The sequence below is a fragment of the Ptychodera flava genome, chromosome 12 (genome assembly GCF_041260155.1).
Source record: "Ptychodera flava strain L36383 chromosome 12, AS_Pfla_20210202, whole genome shotgun sequence".
NCBI classification, from domain to species: Eukaryota; Metazoa; Hemichordata; class Enteropneusta; family Ptychoderidae; genus Ptychodera; species Ptychodera flava.
Window position 1 is genome coordinate 21,293,393 of NC_091939.1, and position 27,167 is coordinate 21,320,559.

The 27,167-nt window shown below is 37.0% G+C and overlaps 1 pseudogene; it reads left to right on the forward strand.

The window, feature by feature from the left end:
• The first annotated feature begins 619 nt into the window (after positions 1-619).
• Positions 620-26,824, forward strand: LOC139146181 (dehydrogenase/reductase SDR family member 11-like; annotated as a pseudogene).
• The last annotated feature ends 343 nt before the right edge of the window (positions 26,825-27,167 follow it).

A 27,167-nucleotide genomic window follows, 5' to 3' on the forward strand; every position in this document is an offset into this window, starting at 1 on the left:
TAGTACATCTTAGTGACATCCTATAAAACGGTATCGTATTGTGCGATGTAATGACTACTACGACATATGTCATTCTTTTCGGGAGAGAGAGAGAGAGAGAGAGAGAGAGAGAGAGAGAGAGAGAGAGATGAGAAGTAGTCTAAAAACCCTATCTGTTCCTTGCTTCTCAGACCTCGTACGTAGAACTACTAAAATCCATGAGTATTGAGTAAAAGCGATGATGAGAACGTCTCAGTGGTGAACCGGACCTACTCTTCCTGATTCATCACATCGCCACCCTTTTTTGATTTTTGCGGTTTACTCTGTTTTATGACAAATTTGATCTTTCATTTGAAGTCTGATTTAAATCATGCCATTTTTTTCTGCACACGTTTCCGAACCACCCGTTGAACGTGACGTCAAGATATACATATGGACACCAATGGGCAAATGCACGTATGTGTTTGGCAATGTAAAGGTTAAACTGTAATACCATAATAGCAATTCTAATATTGAAATCAATGGAATGAGTTGACGGTGCACAGTGCTGCACTTTTGCATCCTATGGCACCGTGCACCAGCACTTCTTCAAGTTCGCGGAAATTCAGAGCTTTTACTGAGTGGTCCATGCCTGACACGTATACAAGTCCCATTTCAACGACGATAAATCATCGCCTTTTTATGATGTGAAACTGGGTGATATTCAGTCTGATACCGACATCTTGTTTACCGTCTCGATTATATAATATCAAACAATGACACATTCTTCAGAGCGAAATTTGAAGGATTTCCTACATAGAGCCTGACCTTGTTTTTTTTAGTGTAGACACATTGTGGATCGCTAATACATGTATTGCAGTGTTGTCCCGCTCTTTGTACCAACGAAACTACACATTCACTGCATTCACTGCCAGGTAACTGTGCAATTTTACGTGTGCACCAAATTTCCACTTCGATGCTTTAAAGTATGGAACGTTGGATAAACCGCGTGGCTTTAGTTACTGGGGCCTCTGTTGGTATCGGAAAGGCGATGTCACACGCTCTGGTAGAACGCGGAATGGTAATATACGGATGTGGAAGGAGCGTGGACAAAATCAAAGTGAGTATTTATATTTAACCACCACGGTAGATTTTCGGTCGATGGAGTCAGACATAAGACAACAAAGAAACTGTTTCCGTACCGTTTGCAGTGTTTGAATGAACCCCCGTTTGCAGTGTTTGAATGTTGTCTAAAATATTAGGCCTGCCAATCCACCCATTTTGATGTGGTAACATCACACAGGTATGTACTCATGGCAGTTAATTTTGAGGCTCCTATGTCATGTCATGTCATGTCATGTCATGTCATGTCATGTCATGTCATGTCATGTAATCTCACTCTTTACGGGATCTGGATTAAAATTACAGTAAAGAAATAAAAATAAAACGTAGAAATAAACAAGATAAATGCTACCGGTCAATCCAAACTTTTGACAAAGGGAAAGGGCCGATGTTAGGTGCAATCGGCAGCGTTTTAAGTCTAAGCTACCGAAACTTTGCTGGGACTAGACAATTATTTAGATTTTATATTTATCAAAGATTAGTGATCTGCCTTAAATTTGAAAACGACTAGAATACTTCTATTGGCAGAGAGCTAAATCCACAAATGTTGTATATCGCGCTTCGGGGGACATATTCGGGCTCTCAATCTTTATCAATTCTATTCTGATCTACTTCTTGTGGGGGTTCATTCCAACGCTCTTGGTGGAAGAAAACTTTTCACCGTCTTAGTTTTTCGAAAATCGAAAATTTTATTTTTCTCCATAGAGTCACAGACGAACATAGACTGTCTATGTTTCTCTGTGATAGAGTTAACAAAGGGACGGCGGCTATTTTGAATTTTAATATCAGTAAATGTCAAGTAATCTGTGTCTCTAGTACCAAAATTTACACGGTGACCGCCGCGCCGATTTTTATTCATGGTTTTAAAAGAGGGTTGAAATATAAGCTTAACTAGAGGAAAGTTTGAGCAATAAGGTCTTTCACTTTCAAGGCGCATACTACAGCAGTTCAAAACACCTGCATCCTTTCCGGTGCGCCCTCTGTGAACTCACGGAATAACGCTGACAATGATTGCCCTGGATTACAAACTTGACAGACTCATTCCCAGGAACTGAAATCACAGTCTGCCAAAGGGTCACTGCATGCGGTCAAGTGTGATCTCAGAAACGAAGAGGAAATTCTCTCAATGTTTGCCGAGATCAAGAGAAACCATGGAGGTGTAGATGTGTGCATTAACAATGCGAACCTATTGGACAGCAGAAACGATGACTGGAAAACTATGTTGGACGTAAGTAACGGTTCAAACTTTTAGAAAAGTTTTTGGACCACAAGGGACATAATGAATCAAAATGTGATTAAGTTGGAACTTTCACACATCACGTGCTCCATTGACTCAGCGGAAAAGACGTTCATGAAGGAAATTAGTCGTGACAAGGTCTGTTGTTTTTCATGTACTACACCAAAATAGCAATTATTCTTTCTTCGTCATGAAAGAAAATATCAGGCCTTTTTTGAGAGATCATCTGATCAGGTGAAATACAGACTTACCTTTATTTAAAATATTCATCTAAACCCACTGTTTTCTTCTTGCAACGCGTTTCTTTTCAGGTCAACGTCGTAGCTCTGTCGATATGCACCAGAGAGGCAGTGAAACAAATGAGAGAAAAGAAACGTTGACGATGGACACATTATACATCTCAATAGGTCAGCCTCCTTGTAATAAATAAAGCGAAAAGTGGCCGAGAGAATGGCCAATCATCTAACCAATAGATGTGTACAGTTCTTTCGCATTTTCAAACGTTGATTTTCAATAAACTACATGTATAACCAAACACAATTTAACAAACCAACATTCTTCGATTCAGCTTTTGCGTAACTTTTTTCATATTCTTTAATCTTTGTAAGCGAAGGCCTACAGGCCTGTGCGTAGCATTTGTCAACGGCTACGCTATTTTGTTTTATCAGGAAGTGTGTTCACAGTTCCGCCTATGTAAGTTCAAGAACTAAGGAACGATTCCTTATGTTTATGCCAAGTGTAAGTATTGTTATGTTTTTGTTTCTATTCTACAGTATGTCTGGACACAGAATGCCAACGATGGGGTATACTAACTTCTATTGCGGCACGAAATACATTGTCACCGCCTTGACTGAAGGTCTGCGACGAGAACTTAGAGAAATGGGCTCGCATATAAGGGCATCAGTAAGAAACTATGAGCAGTATTTTGATACTGTAAATGAAGTTACATTTGCAATGTTATTTTAATATTACATCATATCTTATCAAATCAAATCAAATCGAATCACATCATATCATATCACATCATGATATATCTTATCATATACCCATGCTCATATCGCTCCAACCTGGTGACATGTACCTTAAATTTCAACCGCGATATTTTACGGTTAAAAGGTTGAGATATGCACAATAAACGTCATCAGTTTTGGAGTGTTCCCGAACTACATTTGCAATTTGATAGTAAAATAAATTAAACAAACAAAATGGCTTCCTCTCTCCGCTCCGTATCGGGACAGATTTAAAGCATCAGAAATTTCAATCGGTTACGATTGTACTAACATATTGCACCATAAAAGTTCTTCCCGTGCGACTATTTTCAGTGAGTCCCTGGTATCTTTCCTTACGGGGTTCATTTATGATATGGAGGATTTGTTGCGCACGCTATTGATATCTTCTGCGAGTAGTTTATGAATTGAGCCTATTTACACAAATATTTCCATATTCATGCACATGGTGGAATAAAGTAGAGCCACAAAATTTAAGGTGTTTCAGATCATTTCTAAAATTCTTGGCATAAGTGTATGATAAATCGTTTATTACCCGACATCGCCAGTTCCTTGCGTCGTATGAGTATTCGTGTCATTAGTGCTGGTCATGCTGATACGACACAGGAACATGCGATATTGGGTATTGTATCATACCAGTATATTGATGGCGCAAATACAGCGATCTGATTGGTCGAGACGCGAAAAGAACCGTTGTATATTGGCGATATACCACGGCTGGCATACGCGCGAGCTCTCAGCTTGAGCAAAAATCCGTTTAACGTTCCACGCCATAATTTCAACATACTGTTATGAAATAATAGCATTAAATCACACCAAGCGACGGTATACCAATCGATTTTGACCAGTTCATTTCATAAATGCACTCGCTATCGCTCGTGCATATATGTCGTGCACTGGTCAAAATCTCGTGGTATACCGTCGCTGGGTGTGCTTTATTGCTTAAATAACCTCTTAATAACATATCATATCGTATCATATCATATCATATCATATCATATCATATCATATCATATCATATCATATCATATCATATCATATCATATCAAAATGATGGTCAAATAAATTGGTTCAATGTTAAGTGCAAACTATACGTTCCTTACAAATGATGTAATGTTTTTCTTTATGTTACAGTGCATATCACCTGGTTTGGTCAGTGACACAGAGTTTTTGCTACGGACAAGTGATGGAAATGTAAATTTAGTTAGGGATGTGTTTCAAAGCAGAAGGTGAGTACATTTTATCGAATAGGAAAAAATGCATAACATTGTTTGAAAAACGCTTGACAAACGCTTTCAGAGACACTGTCCTCATCTAAGTTAGGTTTTCCATCATGAATCGATCAAAATAAAGATTCACCACACTCATTTATACTATTGAGCTTGTAAGGAGTTATACGTAGAAGATACTCACTTGTTTATACTATTGAGCTTGTAAGAGGTTATACTTAGAAGATACTCACTTGTTTATACTATTGAGCTTGTAAGAGGTTATACTTAGAAGATACTCACTTTCCTTGACACTAGATACGTGGGGTTAGAGAAGGTCCACCGCTCTTTAGATGAAATCTTGTTATTGATAGCCTAATTTACATCATCTAGCTTGCCATGTGATAATTATGTCTGATCATCTGCTCACATAATGTGTCAATGGGAAGAATCTACGGAAAGGGAATCATTTATGAAAAGTGTAAATAAAAACGAATATAAAAGAGAGCTATGTGGAACTCATGCATTGAGCAAGGTTCTTAATAGCTAACAATTTGCTGACGATCTCAAAGTTAAAATTTAAACCAGCTAATAAATGCGTCGGACATATTGTAGATAAACAGTTTCTTTAAAAAAATCTCATAGTTCACGACATCGACAGCCGTCGAAAAATAAAGTAAGACAGGACCGTTTAAATTGTCGTCATCGATAATGTGTACAAGAGCAAAATGGGTTTCAAAAGAATATCTTTTCGGAAACCAGATTGGTTATTTATGAGAAAGTAGTGATACGGAGTACTGTAAGAGATGAGAATTGAAAAGATCAGGAATTTGATAAGCATAAATTTCTTTTTCACAGCCCATTCTCCGCTTTTCAACTGCCCCTATCTGGTATTCAAATATTGCTGTCGTTCTCATGCCTACATATTGACTGCTAGGGTTAGTGTTAAGATGCACTAACTAGGGTACAAAGATAATTGTTACCGATTTAGAGATGAAGAGATTCTCCATTATTGCTTAATTACTAGTATAATGGTCAGGCATTGTAAGACGGCCTCGTTTTCATCGTATAACGCGAGAACGTTTATGATGTAACTGTTTTCTGACCGATCCAGTGATGTATCTGTATGATTTGCATGTAATATATTAACCCTTTGAGTGCTGTATTTTTTTCACCAAAATTTCAGTGCAACATTTTACCAATTTAATAATTTTCTGATAATTTTGAACCAAATGAACACAACATTACATTGGCGACTGTTTTTTTATCAAAATGTTGGCAAAAATCTGACAAAAATTGACTTTGGCCCTTACTGCTCTCTGGAAGATATCAATATGGCATAAAACTGATCTAATAATCATTTTCATTCAAGGTAATACATTACCAGGTCCATGGGACGTTTGAGATTTACAAATTTAACTAGGACCATCCTGAACCATGATAGTTAGTGGTGGTACCAGGTGTCCGGAATGGGTAAGCGTACTAGTCCAGTTTTCTCTTTTGCCCCTCCATTTAATAGTGCTTGTTCCCTTAAATAGATTAGGCCAAGATGAGGGCATTGTTCCAACTCCGAGATGGCTGACCAGTTCTATATTTATATATGCATATAACAAAGTTCAGCGTTCTATCAAGGTCATACACGTATTCCAAGCTTTCAAATTTTGATATTTATTATTATTTATTCGGATACGGGTAGAGTGTCATGTTTTTCAAAGTGGAGGGGAAAGGTTCACTTTGCACATTATGAAAACACCTCTGGTACCCTCCGACCTATCTCTAATAATAACTGAAAGCTCCCTAAGGCAAGTCTCGTCAAATAGTTTGGACAAACGTGTTTTTTACACATTAATGACGACTCTTCAGTATAATCATGGACCTGTCCAAATTTAAAATTATCTGTCTTCCAATAAATACTAACAGTATACGCAAAAAAATAATCGATTTACGATAATATCAACATTGCCCTCTGCAAGCCAAATAGCTCCAAATAACATTTACCTAGTAGCATATATCTGTATCCAAATGTCATGTATACCAGGCTGAGTCGGAGGGTTATTCCTTAATTCGATCATCTATTTATTCAATGACTTCCCGTGATTTGCAGGCCGTGGAACCTAAAGACATTGCAGACATGGTGATGTACATCTTGGCAGCGCCACCACACGTTGAGGTAGGATTAGAGTAATGAGATGTCATTAACAATTTTTTTCAGAGAAAAGTTCGAACAAACCAAAACGTCGTCTGTCTTCTTTTTCCTTGTCACGGCTTCCTATAGAGCTAGAGTCTCATTGTCGTCGTCTATAAACCTATACACTTAAAATATTTTAAATTGATCATGATTATTTACTTATTTATATTTATTTATTATCGAAAATTTGTTTATGATTTATCTATATACTAAATACTAAACGGCAAACTCATACACGTACAGCGATTTTATCGAGTGTTGCTCCGTTGAAAGGAAGCTCAACCCGGATGAAACAAAATAACTTGATTTTAGCGATATCAATATTTCATAATTACGATTGTTTTTATAATTTCGAAAATGGTATCATATTTTTTAGACTATTCTCTCCTAGTTCTCCTGTGACCACAATACTAATAAGCATAAGTTGATATCGCACCATATCAACATGAAAGGGCAAATATTTTAACAGAACGTCAGACTCGCGTTGTAGCTTCTTTCCTGCTCTTGTAATCAGTTTGGTTTCGCTTCTGATTTCGTGATTTACATTGTAGCGATACGCTTGTAAACTTCTTTGCATTAATTACCACCAGTGGCGGTTGTGAAATTAATGAATGATATACCGTTGTAAAGCTTCTCTGTGGCGTCTCTGTTTATTGTATCCATACAAGACCTATCAAGTAGGCTATTTTCTTAACAATTCACCGAATGATAGAAATCACTGTTAGCCAGAGTGATTACTTGAAATGTTTCTGTGTAAAGGGATTCAACCTTGAAAACAAGTCTTCCCGCCACTCTCTTCGGTGTATAATTTTCAACAAGGTGTATTTTTATTTTTACCAATCAATGGAAGATAGCAACTATGCGCTTTGCACAGTTGTAACATAAACTGCTGCCACATGTCTAGTAATTCATATATTCAGTTAAGCTATTTGAGAAGACGATTGGAACTAATTTGGGATAATTGGATAATAAAGTAATGTCGGTTTCATCTGCCAATGTTAGCCTATCTGCTTTTCTTTTTAAGTAGTACACTTGTTTTTATGAGTAATTTGTAATATTGCAACATCCAGCTATAGGGCACCTAATACTTTTGAGAAATTCGAAAAATGTGAAGATCCAATTATCCCAAATTAGTTCTGATGGTGTTTGAGGCGAAAGATAATAAAATACTGACTTGCCAACCTTCACATCTCAATGACCTACATACATACATGTCCTATAGAGGGTTCCAATAAGAGCCCTTCACAATTTCTGTATAGAGTTTCTATAAGAATCGCATTCCTGTTCTATAGGCTTGGCGTAATACCATATCCTAATGTCACATAACCATTATAGGTTTATTGTATTTAATAATATAATTTTTCATGTGGTTTTTAGATATATAGACGGTGAACATCGCTGGCGTGCGAGACAAAATCTTCATCGATGATAACATTGTATCCCATCATGCTCGTAGTCGTGTTTCGTTACTTTTGACATTTTGTTTCGGTAGAGTTGCATTTTTAAGAACACGAACCTGAAAGAGAACGAGGAGACATCGATAGATGTTTTTTAATATTGTCACTGCGGTCAGTGTTTTAAACTTTTCAAGGGACTGAGTTTTTCGAACTCCTACTCTGGCTCCTTGACCTTGGCAATGTCAAATAAAGTGGACATACAGTGGGAAAAACACAGTATACCATGTCAGGTCGCCCAAAATACGAACATCACGGTTGATTTGTTCATGGCAAGGCCTACACAAACTTACTAGAATATATTTCTGAGATATTAAAATTCTAATTTATGGTCGACTTGTCATATCATTTCAGTACCTATCAAAACATACTTATAATCATATATTTCGGGTGCCCTGACTGTGACGTCAGTTGACCCTGTATTTTATGGATCACTGGGTCTGGGTGAACGACCAGGAAGGAGAGACTATCCTATCCTGTATTGCTGTTGGTATACCATTTGATTAAAGGCATGGTTCAGGCGTCGGATTGTCTTGCCAGGAAATTTGCTTACTAGATTACAATTTCGGTGGAAAACAAAAGGTTATGACACCTTCATATGTTCTTACACACTAGAACAAACTCTATCCTGGGATCGAGTTCCTTACCTTTAAGTGTCAAAACAAAAAAATATGAGAGGGCGCTCTGCAGTCAAGCCAGCAGACTGAAAGGGCAGTCGATGACCAAGAGGCAAGGTCAGGCAACTGCCCCAGTTTGGAACCATCCTGCGAGGCCAAAAGTTTGGGAACCGAGCAGGATTCCCGAGGAATGGAGGTCAGGATGGAATCCAAGGCCCTGCTTGATATAATACTATGCAACTCTTGACTACAGCGGAGGACACCAAACGACACCATAGTACACTATTTCTGCTTGACTGCGCTCTATTCGCAGCAACCATTTATTTGTACAGTTATAAGGACTGCAATAAGTTACTTATTGTTGATGTTAAAAACTAGATTAGATAAAGACAACAAATGAGTTTACTCTTGCGACTTATTTACCGTGTGTCTGCTTGGGGAGTTGATATTGATGTATTTGTTTGCATGTACGCATACACATTTATATGATGTAACTGTTTAGCTATATGTGCAAACGATGTTGACATGCACGTCGACGGGTTGTAAAATGATGATATGTGACACATGTTATTTGACTGTGTGCCTGTGTAAAATGTGTTTTAAATGGATAACTATTTATTTTACATTTGGCGCCCCACTTTGGTACATCATGGCTCAACGGTAAACACTGCCCTTTCTGAGCTGAAGGAACGATAAGGATATTGATGGTTTCACACACTACGTAGTGTTGTCTTCGCGCGAGCAACAAAAAATAGTGCGAACTTCAACACTGTTTAGAAACCGGTTAATATAAGGCTTACATTGAATTACTACAACTTTTGTTTATTTAAGTATTGAGAGTGATTTTATATGAATAGGAAGGTTGGACATTACGTCAAAATGTTCTGATACAGTACATCTGCTACTCGTCGCTCTCTCGAAAACAATTTGCATATTAAAATCAAAACTAGCAATGAGTGAAAACCTTCCCGCACGTGGACATCAAGTAAGGATTTTATCGGTGCTCATTAGGTAAGTAAGAAGGTATTTGCAGGTCGGTAGGTAGGTAGTAAGGTCTGGGTATTGTAAGAAAGGTGAGTTATAGACAGTGTTTGACTTTTGAATCGCTCTATCGTGTCCCTGTTTAGGTGAACTATAGATACAATGACCCTAGATATAGACCCCGGCCATACAGCCTTCTATATACCAAACCACCTAGAAATATCCTGTTCATGCAGTCTCCGGCTAGTAGATTGTTTCGGTTTGACTTCCACTTTAGAAAAAACATTGGCAAGTAAAATAGATATCCACAGTGGGAGACGATGCCTAACGGAACTTTCGTTTCAAATTCAACGCGTTTTGAGTTTGAGGAGTGTGAAATTGACCTTTGACATTATCTAAGCATCAAGCAATTCTGAGTGTGACGATTTTTTTTTATAATATGTCATCTGCCAGAATATCTCTGCTGTTCAAAATAATAGCAATAGGGAGTAGAGAAGTGTTTTTCCTGTTTTTCATACGGTTCCATGATGGACTTTTGTTTTGTAATAAAATAACCAGGGGTCACGCAAACCTTGATAGAGCATTGACAGCGTCTGAAGTCCATGTCACTAAATAGTCACCTAGTCAACACGATCACGTGACTCTGATGACGTGATTATTAAACCTTTTATCGCGCACCAAGCAACGTTGTACATGCGTAGCCAGGAATGTGTACATTACAAACTTTGATACATGCACACCATATAATATTATTTGCAGCTAACTGTTGACATGCCAAACTCGAAACTAGGTTTTACTAATGTTCAATCCTGCTTTACTAATCTGTCATAAATGTACAGTTCTAATTGTCATTTCTTATGCAGCCTCTCAATTGGCCTGCTTAAATTTGCCCACATCACATTTAGTCTGATCGGTCTTCCCATCCAGGTGCATAAAATGTTTAATATTTAATTTAAAAAAAAACTCACTCGTCATAGGCGACATCGCTATCAGAATGTTTCAAGCTTTGCTCGACAGGTGATAAAATATTTGCAGGAAGTGGTAGAATCTCCCTTCTCAGTCATATTACTCGATGAAACAGCTTGTAGCGCATTAAAGTTGACGTTTGAAAGAGATCACATGTTACACGGATTCGAATCAGCAATATTCTTCCAGAAAGAAGGACCGAGCTTTTGGGGTAACACTCAAATCCTGCAATTAATCGCCATATGTTCATGCGCACGCGGCTTTTCAATACAGAGTATCTGGTAGAGCTTCCATCAATTCCGTCTGTTGTCAACTTTTGACAAATAGTCGATCAAAGCTGAAACCCTTAGCAGTTGTTATCATCTGGTATGAGTTTAAGATGGCATTAATAATATTACAGTGACTTTTGTGTACTATTTAGTATATTCAGAATAAGTGTCTAACTTACTGGTAACAAAGTCAGTGAAATTAAAAGTTACATGTGTTTAAGATGGCATTAATAATATTACAGTGACATTTGTGTACTATTTAGTATATTCAGAATAAGTATCTAACTTACTGGTAACAAAGTCAGGGAAATAAAAAGTTACATATGTTTAAGATGGCATTAATAATATTACAGTGACTTTTGTGTACTATTTAGTATATTCGGAATAAGTATCTAACTTACTGGTAACAAAGTCAGTGAAATAAAATGTTACGGAGCGTACAGAAAGCTTAGAGGTGGGCCAGCAAAATTTGTAGCTAATCATCTTATTTCGGCAATATACAAAACAGTAGATTTCGATCAGATTCAAACTCACAAAGTATGATTCAGTCACCTAGCCAAGACATCACAGTCAAAACCGCTCGGCTAAATCACCATCCTGAAGAGTGGTTTAATAACCGAGCTAACTTCAAAGGCGTATATTACCTTAAAGCTTATTCTAACAGATTTGACTTTCATTTTTGCATGATGTATAGGTACTAGAGCTAAACATCGGGTTTGCCCCGATTGGACTTTCGAAACAATCTTTCTCACGGACAAAAGTCTTCCTTGAACCTGGGTATCTCCTCCGTTGGAAGGTCGGCATCTCCAGATCAAGACGGGAACTCAAAGTGGAAGACAGAGATCAAGATTCCAATAATGGATTTTCAAATATTGCTTCGTAAGTTTGCTGTGACAGTTGTATTTCTTGCTTTTTACGACGACCCCTTGCCTTTCGTGTTGTCAAGTAAAGTCACGTTGGAAACACCGCCAGACGAACTCATGATAAAATGTCACAACTCATCCAATGAAAACCAAACGTATGAGCTGCACTTGGAAGAGCCGATGGACGAATTTCAGAAGTATTTGAATTCCAAATCCATAGTCATTACATTTCGAGTAAATAAACCATTCACCTGTAAGCCCAAGGTCCCGATAGAATGGGCTTGGGTGAACGGCCAGGAAGGCGAGTCTATCTTAACATTTATGGCCGCCGAAATATCATTCGAGCATGCGTCAAAGCCTATCGTTTTATCGCCAGGTAATATAACCTGTTCATGTTACATGGATGCCATGTATCAGACATTGACACGTATAACTGCTAGGGATAGTAATAAGGAAGGTAAGCTCTGTGTCAAGCGCTGTTCAGACAGAGTAATCACGGGTGACTCTTCATTTTTTGACAGCTATCAATATTATGAATGTTTCGATGACTCGTGTTACGATGAAAAGTTTAACTTTTCCGAATGCTCAAAACCAGCAAGCATTAACTCACGCTGGGTAAAGGTTTTCAAGTCAGTTAGTTACTTTTTACGATGGTTTTTCGCTCTTATCTTCGTACCCCTGTTACCATGGTACGCACTTTCAAAAGACTCAAACTTGCTGAAAGCCTTCTCTGCAAATGGCAAACTTATCGTGTACAGTGAAAAGGAGTTGTTACCCGACGATGAAAAGCATCCGGTGCACCTAGGAACGATATGTTCCTATTGGCAAGACGGTGAAAGCAAACCAAGTCCCGAATATCGTACGAGCAGAAACTCTTGTAAACGCATAGGAAATCTGTTGCGAAGCTTATGTCTCTGTATTCCCATTGTAATGTTTTTGTTATTATTTTTCTTGAAACAAGACGGACTGTTGTATTTTATTCACAATCTACACCTGGCACGCTATGTTCCATTCCGGTCTTTTTCATCTCTCTTAGCATGCTGGATATTCGTTTTCCTTTACGTGGTATTTTATTTTATTTTCGCCCTTTTCCATAATGATTACCATATCGATGTGGTGGAGGAATGTTCGACAAAAGAAAATGGATGGTTGGCTCTTTGGAGTCCTATGACGGACGTCTATGGAGACTTTCTCTCCAGACAGAATATACGTAAGCCCACAAAACTATACGTAAGTCGTATCGAAATGTTAGCTGAACAGCAAATTACTCGTGTTTGGAAGATACTTGACAAAAATACATGGAAACAGTTTAAATTAACCTGGAAAACAACTCTTTTGATTCCATTGATTATTTTATATATTCCCTGTAATTATATTATATTGAATGGATTGTTTATCACATTTTATTGCATTGTGCGAAGGTGTTTAAGCATTTCCGAACTAAAATGGATATCCGAAAATTTCTACTCTTTGGTTTTGTCATTGACCTATATCATGTCTATGTATGGTATTCTTTTGTATATTATGTCATTCTTGTTTTTAAATTTTGTTCGGATTTCGGCTGTGGTGATTCTTAACAGCGATACCTATATGCCTGTTCTTTTAGCTGTCATAATCCTTGTATTTTACGTCATTGATACGTATTATTCGTTCACCAGCTTCTACCAACAATTGAAGCGCAAAACATTTAAAATTTGTTCAGATCTCGATGATAATCAATGCGCTACATTTGTGTCCGACTACAGACATGGGGAAGTTCATGCATCCCAATGTCTCGTCAATAATGAAATCCTCCTCCTGAAAGACGTGCCAAATTTACGCACTCGATCAAGCATTAATCATATCCCAGTCAACCTTTTTCAATCAATTTGTTATCAGATCAGACCCGTTTACAAATATTTCACAAAACAAATTCTTAAACTTATACTAATCGGGCTTTTCTTGCTCTTAGTCGTCGCTGTGATGCAACAATTTGAGGGCACTAAGGAATTCATATTGACGGCAGTGTTCGGTTCGCTGCCAAAACTTGTCAGTGTTTACGTGTATTCCAAAAGGCTAATTGTTGAACCTAACGACCAAGAAGTTAATAGGCGAATAAAATACGCTATATCAAGATATGGAGCAATAACTAACGAGCCTGAAAACCGATCAAATGAAGAAAGGATGGAATTGCTGCTAGTGTAGTTCTTACAGTTGAAACGAATATGTAAGTTACCTGCTAGTAGGAAAACCACGGTAATCGATCAAGTGATGTATTGAAAAGACTCAAAATCATATGAAGAATTGCGTCTTCGTTCAAAGAGGATGAGGGATAGACTACAGAGATAATACTTTCAGGGTATCTTCATTTTCATGCTGCGATTCTTGCAAAGTTTGTTATGAGTATAAATTTCGCATGTTCCTGATTGACAGATGCTATTTGGTAATGAACATTCACGAAAAACCTATTTGCAAATGCAAGATATAGTTTTCGATTTGCATCATCTGTATATACTGACTTTGCTTCAAAATTGGTAGCTTTTAATAGAAGAAGCAAGAGAAAAGGAGGGCTGTACATGTGAAGCACGTGCTGACTCTTTTCGGGACAAATGATACGATACAGCTTTGCATTAGTGAATAAGATACAACTGCGATTTAAAGTGTTCTTTTCTTGTAAAATTTAACTTTGAAGGATCTGTGTTTTATTCAGTTACCTCGTGTATTCACTGATCTTTAAATTGCAATCTTGTTTAATTTCTACCAGCTTATTCGATTAGAGATTGTCATGCTCTGTTCATAGGGAATTACGCGTATTTTCAAACATGTAATCAATAATGGACAAACTGGTTATAGCAGTAATGATAGGTCAAAAATATCATTGATATTTAATGGACAAATTATACAGGAATCGTAGATTTTAAAACAAGACCTTGAAATGAAACCGTATTTAAACGTTTGTAAAGTTACAAGTGGCACAAAACTAGCTTGAAATATCACTTTTTACAGTTAAAGTTGGTCTAACTTTAGGTAGCACTTTTTACTTCACTTTGGTTAATCATTTCTTCAGTTGATACCTTTTCTCTATGAGATTGCATGTAAATCGGTGACTGTTCTTTTATTTAGACACTGACAGTCTGACTTGTTTCAGAGGTTTTGGCGATGTGAACTACTCTTCAGGAATTACCATTCCTAAAGCTAAAACTTCTCTTGAGAAACCCGTGTCTTTTCTGTAGAGTAAGTAGACATGAAGTTGTTAAATACATGGACATTTTACTTTTGACATACCATTTTCTTTCTGATATTTAAGGGTTCAGCCATTTAATCAAGTTTGTACATTCTCCTTTATAAACACAAAACCATTCAAAGTTGATTGCATCGAGGGGTACATTATGACTGTCACAACAGTTAAAAGGTCTTTTAATCTTTACGATAACATAAAGAAATGTATACAATGATCTCATTTATTTGAAGTCGAATTTGATATCTTAAATCGTCGAAACATATGTTTGGCAGAATATGAATTTCTATTTGGATATTTTACTGTTGTAGAGGTATTTTCTGAGTTTAATATGATGTTTCGAATAATATCCACATTATCATTATTAGCGACTATGTGTGACCGAGCACCACATCTTATACCTTACTCTTTGTGTATACAATTCTATTACCTGTGCATTTTCTTAATCTGGCGTTTTTCACTTTCACTTTTCGTTTTGATTCTCCTATATATATATTTTCAGTTGTTGTTACTTGGTCCTTTGTTTCTCTTTACTAATGACCTGTCACATCACATTTGATAGAATCTTACAGTGCATGTTAAACGCGACATTTGGTAAATAAAGCAATTTTTTAAAAAATACATCATTTTTTACCAGCAATTCATTTTTCTTCGTGTAATTACTATCGGCATGTTAGCAAGCATTAGAAGGACAAAAGTATGCCGAAAAATTATATAGATAAGAAGATAAATACAAACCAGTGCCGCAAATCAATTTTAGTCAAAGTTTATTTCTTTGTTGTCACTATAACCGTGCAATTTGCAGCAATATTGACGAGCAGATTATAGATAGCTGAATCACACTTCGGGCATATTCCAATTTGACACAACTTAAGCAAGTGCGATAAACTTTCTTTAAAGCATGGGGAAAATTGCCTTAAGTTGACAAGGAAAGTAACTCGATTTTAGAACGCAGAATATAGCAAAAATCTGGATCGCTGTTTTGTTCTTCTTTTCTCTACGGTGCCTTTGACAATATAATTGCATATGACAGGACAACACTTGACTTTATACCATCACACTGCACTACACTACACTACACTACACTACACTACACTACACTACACTACACTACACTACACTACACTTCTACAATGCACTGCACTACACTACACTCCACTACACTGCATCTAAAATGCTATGTCCTAATCCCTGAATGACAGAAATTATTTGCAGCAAAGGCAACCTCTTCAAACATTTCAGTTTAAAGGCATTTGCCGTGAATACGACTCTTCCTGCCCGCCGGTCCTTGGAAGAATACAGTTGTGCGTTTTTTCTCGAAACAATTAAAAAACAACAACGCAAACTTCGGTCACATGATTATTTATTCATATGTTCAGAAAAAAAGCTATTTAAGGTGAAAGCAGATAAAAACACTGCCCTACTGACCTTCACATCTCACCGTCCCACATACGAGTGCTTTAGAGCTTGTATAGGTTCTAATAAGAAAGCTGTGATTTTGTACATCACCACATGAACTGGCTCGAATCGCCACCTGTGTGACGTAGAACAGGACAGATAAGAAATCCGAATTACCCCTGTTCTACGTCATCAACCGGACATACTTGGCATAAAATGATAGCGATACCAATATTACATTATGCGAAGAATATATTAATTACGTGTTAAAGGGCTTGGAAGAATGAAAAGGACAATGTGTAGCTCGACTACTATTCGATGGTGGATGTGATGTGTCTTTTTTTACAGACAGTAAGTACACATTCGCCGTGTGGATTGCTCGCATAACAATTTTAGGTAACGAGGCTGGAAAGAGTACCCTAGTTATTTAATCTATTTATTAAATTCATTCTCGTAATTTCATCTTCAAGAGATGTGATGTCTAGAGTATTTCATTGGAGGTTATTCTATCAGGGCTACTGGTTCTCTGTTAGATCGTGGAACTTAATTCAACCATAGGCACTTGAGCATTGCAATGACAAATTTTGTATTTTATTGATTAGGAGGTATATGTTTGGTGAACAAACCTGAACAAAACAACATACGGAAATAAAGAAGCGGAAAGCCCAGGAAAATTAGGAACAAGAGATTTCTAAAAAACCTTTAGGTCGTTACGCATTGCCGGCAAGCGCCTTAAGTTTGAAAAGAATGTTTAGATCGACCACTCGTTTGGCAAGATGGAATTACTAAGAAACAAAGTTGCAAACATTCGATTTGATGTTAATGCACAAAAATGACTTGTATTTAACAATATCAACGGCGGTAATATTAGTCGATCATAGAGGATTCAACTCCGCCTGCAAAAGTTGAAAGATTGTTTAGCAGGAGGTCAGACGTAGTTAAACCAACACAGCCGATCCAAACACACGGGAGTCTGACCTCCTGCTAGACAATGTTTCAACTTTTGCAGACGGAGTTGAATCCTCTATGATCGACCCATATTACCGCCTATAGCTGATTCATGTAATTGCACCTGACAGTTTAATGTGATGCAGTCTGTCGTCGTAAGACGAAATTAAAAAATCGTTGACACCTCGATTTTACTGTCGTGCCACATCGACTTTACTGTTGCTCCTATCAGTTTTTCAATACGCTAAAATGCAAATGTTGTAAAAGTACTGATGTCAATATAGTTGTTTGATTCAGTCATCAGGCTCTATAAAATTACAGATATTTTCCTTTACAAGAACTACAGATGCATTATATTTTATTTATATAACTAATGGGCAGACAGGGTTGTCCGACGTACTCGTTTATTGTAATAGGACACGTGTAACTAAATAAAACAACTAGTAACACCTTTGTGAATGATGGTATATCATTCGCATGCCATTTTACCGGTTGAATGACATGCTTCATACCGTGTGAAATAGCGCAACATTTAGGACCATTTCACTTTCAATAGAAATTGTGTATGCCGCAAACGTAACAAATATAAGGTGTAACAAAATTACTGCATGTAATCAGCCTTCAAAGGGTGTTACAGTGCTTTGCGTTGACCCAATGGCATTAGCTGAACTAGACATATTGTCTAAATCGGGGTGTTGCTAACACTGTTAGGTGCAATTATTAGCTAGACGGTAGTATGTGTCGATCATAAAGGAAGGAATCAACTCTGCAAAAATTCAAACATTGTCTAGCAGGAGGTCAGGCATAGTCAAAACAACACCACCCCAAGTTGAATTTTTTACATAGTTCCGTCACATCAAAGTTTGATGTGTTGAGAAAATACTTGCATATTTATTAACGAGGCCCGTGTGATTTTTTTGTCAGTTAAGAAATTTGCAAATGGGAAAATCCTTACATTTGATAATATACTAAACCTGACAGCAATTGGTACGAACTGGACAGTTTGTAGGGTGTGCGTGGGTATATGTAGCGGTGTTGTTTTTAATATGTGTGACCTTCTCAGTGTTTCACCTTTTACAGAGTTGATTTCTTTGTAATTGACTGATTATACTGCCTAGCTGATAGTTGCGCCTGACAGTGTTGGCAACACCTTGATTTAGACAGGGAGCATTCAGAGGTGTTTCAGTTAAATGCTGACATTTTTACCCGGCATATCAAAGAATATTTCACTTCATTCCCATTGTAGTCGTTCTGAGGAGTTTCGCTCATTACAGAGAGGTAAATCGGGATCTTGGACGGAGTAGAGACTCACAAAGTAGCTGAAGATCAATCGATGGTGATTGAATGCTGAAGTGTAAGGGATACACATCAAAGATGCCCAGCTAAAGATGGTGTATTTCATCTCCTTTTAAAGGGAATCCTTTCATTGTATGAAGATTGATCTTGTAATTCTCCAAATACTGTTGAACTCAAAATTCTTGATTGGTATAAACGTAATTCAAATATTCTCTCATTGGAAAATACACTATTAAATGTTCTCTCATTGGGATCAAATATATGACATTTATATAATTTGTATGTCTTTTACAACGGTTAAATATACTATGCCATAACTATGTCATATCTTTCTTTGTGCACTTTTCCCAGCGTCGTGAAGTAGGATTAGGTGTATATGACGCATCTTCCCTGTTTTACAACCCTTAAAATTGAGTGTCAATGACGTCAATACAATCTATGTCCTTTGACAACGAAGTTTCCCAAGATGAAGGTAAATTCCTATCGTTTACTGACCTTTATACCTACTTCGGGATTACAAAATAATATATAAGGGAAAAATTTCTGTTGGTAGCAACATTTTTAAAAATATGATTTACCAATCTATCAAAGTTTAGCAAGTTGTTCACTTCAAACGTTATGACAAATTCCACGACCAATCCATATCAAACCTTGCCCATGTAGTTTGTTTATTCACATCATAAATACTGGGCTTTTTAAAGGCCGATGATGGAGCAAATCTGGTTTTCACAAGTTGTCAATCAACGATTTTCAACTCACAAATGGTTGCTTTTTGTCTAACTTGTCAAACATTACGTGTAACTGGTGCCAGATTTCAAACCTTAGCGCTGGCATCGATAAATCTTATTTGGCTTTTTTAAGCTTTGAATGGCACCAAACTAAAAAAAAATACATTATCTGGAGCTCTCTTTGTGAGGAATGGTTAGGGTCATCTTACACAGTGAGTGACTCCTCCTCTTGCTCCATTTTGTATCCAAGGTCAGATATCTTAATTAGATCTCCGAAAATAATTTTCCGTTTATTTTCGGTGGGGGAGGACAATGTCATGCATTTTAATATCTTTATAGTTTATAACATATAAATGCAAGCTCTGTTGGTAATCTGCTTCATTTACAAGATAGTAAATGATAGTACGCCGTACAAATATGGATCGTTGGGTCGGTCGAGTTGCTCTGGTTACTGGTGCATCTGTTGGTATCGGAAAGGCAATTTCGCAAGTTTTAGTGGAACATGGTATGATCGTGTACGGCTGCGCAAGAGATGTTGACAAAATCAAAGTAGGTTGTACTGCAGAAAGTCCATGCCTTTGTTGTACTTATGGTCGGTCGATTCTCAACACCCAGTGGTCTTCATGGTATATGATACTATTCTCGTGGTCTTGGACTGTTTTTGGCTTTCTTCCCAAGATTACCGAGTCAATTCATCGGTAGTTTGTATTAGAAGGAAAGCAATTTACATGTATGAGGATTTTGTATGGTTAACTATTTAGCGGGAGAGGAATGGAAGGCGTACCTACACAGAAGTGGTGAACTTCATGTTGCAGATAGAGTGTGCGCCCTACTGCAAAGTTAAATATACTACTGTCACACCTAAATAAACCATTGTATGGAATGCATAAATATAACATTTTTATGTTTCTGTGCCGCTTTCCTACACTAAAGATGGACAATGGGATATGAATAGTATCGTCAGAAATGTTAGAATATACTTTATAATGAATAGGAGACACATGATGAATTTCAGAGCTTGAAAATAATAATTCATATTTATTCCTCAGAGTCATTCAGATGATCTGAAATCCAAGTACGCCAAAGGGTCACTGCATGCTATCAAGTGTGATCTCAGAAACGAAGAGGAAATTCTCTCAATGTTTGATGAGATCAAGAGAAACCATGGAGGTGTCGACGTGTGCATTAACAATGCCGGACTTGACTTCTTTTCGGCTTTGCTTGAAGGTCGCACTGATCAATGGAGAAGTATGCTGGATGTAAGTTAGTTTTTCCGCTGCTTGTTTAGGACAGGTCATGAGTCATTCAATAGTTATGATAGAGTGATACTGTCAGAATGCCATCATCTACATGGGAAGTCAAAAGTTGTAACGTTTGATCGTATTTTGAAGTCTTAGTGCAAGAGAGCTGCAATTTTTTAGAAACAGTGCTCATTGTTAAAACGCTTGCAATTTATCTATCAACATTATCAACATACTTGGCGTTGGCATTCGATAAATATATAACGTCGTGAAAAAAGTTGATAAATTTATACACTAATTAATAACAAATAGCCTAGGGAAATGATTGATATGATATGTCTACTTTTTCGAACGTAAGAATACATAACGCATTGCTCGTTTTGAATTGCACGTTTGCATAATGGAAATCGTACCCAAGTTATTTAGGAAATTCAGCAAAAGAAATCTTATCTTTTAGAGCTGTGATGCTTAAGAGCATTTTATCGGAAGTTGTCCTTTCAAGACTACCATTTCTCTATTGCTATGTATAGAATAAATTTAACCATAAGCAGGGGATCAGAAGCATTGTAAACATACAATTGCCATTATGTTGACCTTATGATATACACTTTTCGTGACCAATACCGCCAGAAAGAATGCATTTGATTAAATAAGCGACAAATTCAGTAGAAAAGTAAGAACAGGGGATTTATACAAAATGTTACATGGCCATTGCGCATAGCCGGGAAGCACATTGAGATGGCAAAGAATATTCAGATGGACCACTGATTGACAGATTGGATGTAAGGGATAGAATCACCAAGAAATTGAAATTGAATGTTCTTATGGGGAAATGTACAAACAATATAAAGCTGGCAGTTTTGGACCAAAAATTCACAGCACATTATGCATTTTCAATCATTGTTGTGAAACAACTAAATGTCGTTAGTTTTAATGATTTATTTGCAAAAAACGTACGAAAGCGTCTGTAAGATATAAAAATTAAGTTAAGAAAATCAAATGGAATAGGCCTATGCTTAATACTTAATGGGATAAAATAAACATCTCTCTGATGCAAAATGGACGAAGCACAGGCTTCATTAAGAAACTTAATACAATGTGACTTATATATAAAATTGTATTGGAAGTAAATTTTTGGACGCATATAGGTGTAAGAGAATATCGTGAAAATATTTGAAATGTACTAAAAAACTAAAACGAGTGATAAATTGTAGCCGGTATTGAAATTGTGTCCGTCATCTCTCGTTTTCTATCTCTCCAAAGTATTGTTAACTTATATATAATACTATTGGGGATCTCATCTCTTAAATTTTGTCCAGGTAAATGTCTTGGCTCTGTCAATATGCACCAGGGAAGCGGTAAAACAGATGAAGGAAAGAAACGTTGATGATGGACACATCATACACATGAACAGGTAGGTGGCGCTCTTTCGACTCTTTGAGTACTGACCATACCCGAAGAACACTGGCAAAAATGCGTGACATTTCGCGGCCAAAAGACGTATTTAATTGCAAACCGGTATATCGACATATCGGTATTTCGGCAATAAACTCTTTTCCTACTTGATTTGTACACTTGCATTTTCGGCCAATCCCACTATATACTGATGTATCGATAGCCCGTATCACGATCGGCATATGGGACATTCCCGATCGTCATAGCATGTGCAATACATTTCGGGCCATTCAATTGTTTGAATATGAAACCTAAAAACTTATATTAAGTAATGTGGGAAATGTTATTTATCTCTCACTGGATAAGGAATGTTCGAGTCTAACTTTGCTATTCATCGAATGCTCGATATTGTAATCAGAGTATCACTTGAAAATCGCAAAAAGCTTGCTTTCGACTGGGGCAACTGTTTCGAGGACCTCGGTAACAACCCTTTGAAAACAATTATGCAAATCTCCTTTGTTGGTATAACTAGGAGGACTGATCAGTTTGGCTGAGAGAATGTCTCTCAGACTGTCAATGTTCATCGTACGTAGGTCACGATGTGAAATTGTTACTTTGTTATTGGGCGGTCGTTGGACATTCAGCGCAAAATGTAAGAGGCTATAATCAGAGTTGAGTGACTCATTGGATCTGATAGAGTGAATCGATTGCTCCAGTTGTTCTGATGATCGCATCATGAGCAAATCCAAAGTACGGCCCTTGTTGTGTGTTGATATTTTAACATGCTGCTGTAGGCCCACTGAGTCAAGAAGGTCTGTCAACATGCTCGTGTCAGATGACTATGGGAGGTTAAAGTCTCTCGCGATTAAAAGATGGACCATGGCTGATTCCAAAAGGGTCGATAATTCTGAAATAAAGTCACTGATGGTCGCTTTATTCTTCGATGATTTTGGAGGACGGTACACAGCGATGATATGTAGAAACTAACTTGCAGATCTAAATGTCACGTCTAGTGATTCAAAGGACTGGAACGCTGTAGTTCTTTTTTCCACCAGTCTTAGGCTTGAACAAATCAAGACAGCTACCCCTACTCCTCTCCGATGAGAGCGTGACTGATGAGAAGTTATGCCCTCTGATTATAGAGTTAAATTCAGCAATGACCGGGTCAAATTGATTCTTTAGCCAGGTCTTGGTGATGATCATGATGTCCTGATTCCCCTCGAGCAAAGTGCAATGGCCTTGATTGTACCTTTAAGAGAACGTGCATTCCACATAGCGGCATCCAAATTTAGTTTATCAAAGCAACAAGATGACCTTGGGATTTTAAGTTATTATCTTTTAATACCTCATAAGAAATCAATTTATTTTTCGGAAAATAGTTTTCATCGGACCAGCAGGACAATGGGCAGCAAGATAAATGTCTCAACGAGCAAAGATGATACCTTCTCCCGAAATAAATTAGTCATTGACAGATTTGTTCTTAATTTACCCCAAGGAACTCGTATCAATTAAGAATTTCAAAAAACTTGGTTGGCTGCCTGTTGAACAAAACGTAGACCAACTTAAATTGAATCATGTTTACAAGGCGGTGAATGATAAAGCCCTCATTTTTCTGAACATTTAATTTAACAGTACACTGTAATTCATCCCACAACAGATCAAGCTCGTATTTCATTCAATTACCGACCTTTCATGATTTCAGGAGCTAAATTGTGGAATAATATTCCATGTAGCATTCCTAACTAAAGTCATTGTTTACAGGCTTTCAAAAAGTAGGTTAAAATTTATCTGTACTCAAATCTCGAAGGCTGAAGGTATCTATTTGTTCCTTTTGATGTAATCTGAATTTTTCTTTTACCTGTTTTATTTTAAGCCACATAAAGTTATGTATTTTATCGTCTAGGGTTGCTGGATAACGTGACTTAATTGTCTATTTTAATTTGAAGACCACAATGAAAATAAGATTTTAACATTCTTGTGTAATCCTCGGCAAGTGTTTTTCAGTGACTTTTACATGTAATCGTCAGAGATGTCTTTTTAGAAATTTTCTTTTCTTTTTGTACGGAATAATTTGCCGAAAAAATCAAATCAAATAAAAAACCTTGCGGCACTTTCAATTAAAATGTTGATTGTACTATTTCTGCTGAAGGTATTCACTAAATCTGTATTTTATGTGGTAAAAAAAACAAATAAAAGAAAGTAAATCGTTTTTCGTGGGGTTAATTTTTACAAGTCCCGCTAGCCGTTTACGCCATGCTGAAGTTCACGTACATGATGTAGCTGTACAAATAGAATTTGTGCTGATAAAGACAACGTTTAACAAAGCGAGTAACTCCTGTGCAATGTAGGCAGCGTTTTTTTTTGATCAGATGAAAAGTGATCTTTATCTACCGTTTATTCTTATTGACCTTGTCTGCACAGACTCGATGAAAGTCTCGGTTATTCAGTCACTCTCCTACCATTACGGGAATTCTAAAAACCTTTGATACAACAGTCAAATTATTTAAACTATTGAGACAAACACTATTTTTCCGTTTCTTTGTAACTACTGTAGCACTATCCTTCTAATGTCAGCAAAGAATATGAGGACATTTGATACTTTATCCGTATATTCCAATCGCTCACTTGTTACTTCCCGTCTATTTCTAGCATGCACGGTCACAGATTCACTTTAATAGGTGCACACTTCTACACTGCCAACAAGTTCATGGTCACCGCCTTGACTGAAGGTTTGCGACGAGAGTTAAGGGCAATGGGATCACACATCAGGGCGTCAGTAAGTTACTTAATTTGCGAACTTCAAAGAGGATTACGTACGGGGTTATATACAAATCTTGTCGGCAGATCTTCAGTAGCTGTATAGAATGCACGATGTAACATTTGCCAATGTTCAACATTGATTATGGTTAATACCACAAAATTCGCGCACATACTCTATTGTGTGCTTTACACACCTAAATAATCCATTACGATGAGCTTTAAACATTGGAAAAATTAATGTACAAACTGCCAATTTCTTAACTTTACTTCCTTCATTCTTTGTTTATTTGTTTGTTTGTTAGCTCGGTCTTTCTGATTATAATTGTGAGAAGATATAGCACAGCTTCATAATTTACACAACACAACACAATATAAGGTGAACATTTCACAGGTGTTAGTTATGCTTTTCTTGCATCTGCGAATTACCTTATGGACAATTGACAATGATGTTATCATAAATTTATATAACTTGCATTCAGTTGAATTTTATTTGTCGGTTTGTTTATGCTAATCGCACATCTTTTACGTACATAACTTGGCAGTTGAACACTGTTTTCATGTTTTTCAATCAAAGGAATGATAGTTTTTTCTAACAGTGTTTCTCCAGCTCTAGTCAAGGGTACAGAAATGTTTAAACGTTCACTCGGTGAAAAAGTAAATTCAGTCCGGTTTCCTTTCAAGGTGAGCATGGTATATAATTAGAGTGTATGAATTCTCCTTTCGTGCTATGTAGTAGTGTGTTAGCGGCACCCCTGAACATTACTGGACGACATAGTGTTTACAGTAGAAATTAGTGTTTGTCCGAGGTGCTTTAGTAGTATTGTGAATACAAACATAATACCATTTGATAATGTTAAAAGGTATTTCCGCTTAGCATCAACTCAGTACATCTCTGTATTCTGCATCAGTAATTCGAATCACTCTCAGTATAGTCTAAGTATGCACGATCTTGATATTTTGTTTTTTGGTCCCCATTATCGATATAATATTAAATTTTTGTCAAATTTGTCAGTTGTTCTGTCTGGATGTCAAATTATCGCAATTTAGAAACAAAGTTGAATTAAAGTCCAGCATGATTTTCTTAAGAATTACCGTTTTCTTAGATGTATACATTTGAAATTATTCATAAGTTTATTAGAGTTAAGGTTTGTTAATTGAAACAAAATTTTACATTTTTTACCTTGCAATGGCAGTGTAGAGTTGCTTGCATCTATTGCCTCGTATAAGTACTAAATTATACACTTGAAATTGCTATTTGTGTGTAGCCATTGGAAACAAAGGATATTGCTGACATGGTTGTATACATCTTAGCAGCCCCACCGCATATGGAGGTAGGGTAAAAATGTTTCTTTTTAGTGCTGTTGGTCCAGACGTTTTTTTTCCAGAATAGTTCATTGGTGGAATAAAGAAAAGCAGTTTCTATTCTATCGTGTAATTGCACGTGTAAGTAAAACTTACACACAAGAATCTGAGCAGTTGGCTATATCAGACAGCTCTAGTTACTTTTTTCAGTTTTCCCTCTCTAATACTTTATTACAATGAATTGACGATACCAAGCCAGAGTTCGTTCTTTCAGCCATTTCACAATGACAGCCTCTCAATCCTTTGGGGCGCTGACGAGGGAACTGTTCAAATGGATCTCAGAATTTGTGTTTGTGTCATGTTACCTACATTAATAGATGCATATATGGCGCATGTATCATCGCTGCCAGTTTTCAGTGCTAAAATGTAAAATTAAGGCCGTGAGAACAATTGAATGCTATTGTTTATTGATAACAAGTAGATAAGGATGGCCGGACTGGCGTTTAGTTCGAGTGCTTCATTCAAAAGCTATTTTTCTCATGAACTTTCAATTTTAGTTACTAAGATTATTGCAGGTATTTTCGTTTTCACCAAAATTCATGTACTTTTTGTGTTCGACTTTAGATCCATGATATACAAGTAGTAAGAGGCACCGAACAGCCGCTGTGATTCACTACCGAGCTGAAATCAAGGAAGACGTCTGTGAAAGTGTCCGATATTGAGTCTGTAGTTCCCTAAACCTCTGGTGTATAAGCCAACATTTTCTCCTGTCCATCAAATTTCACTGCTTGTTGTACTCCAAAAATCAATGCAACCACTGACCTTGTCGAGACGGCCTAAATGAGTGCATTGTCCAATATTACTGTTGGCAACTTAACTCCTGTCTCAACTATAATTCATGAGTCAACAATTGCACAGCTATTGTACTCAAGTGCCCTGTGTAAGCAAGACAAATACTTGCATTTAAAAATTTCTTGAGAAGAATAAATTTACATTATCTAATAAACAGAAG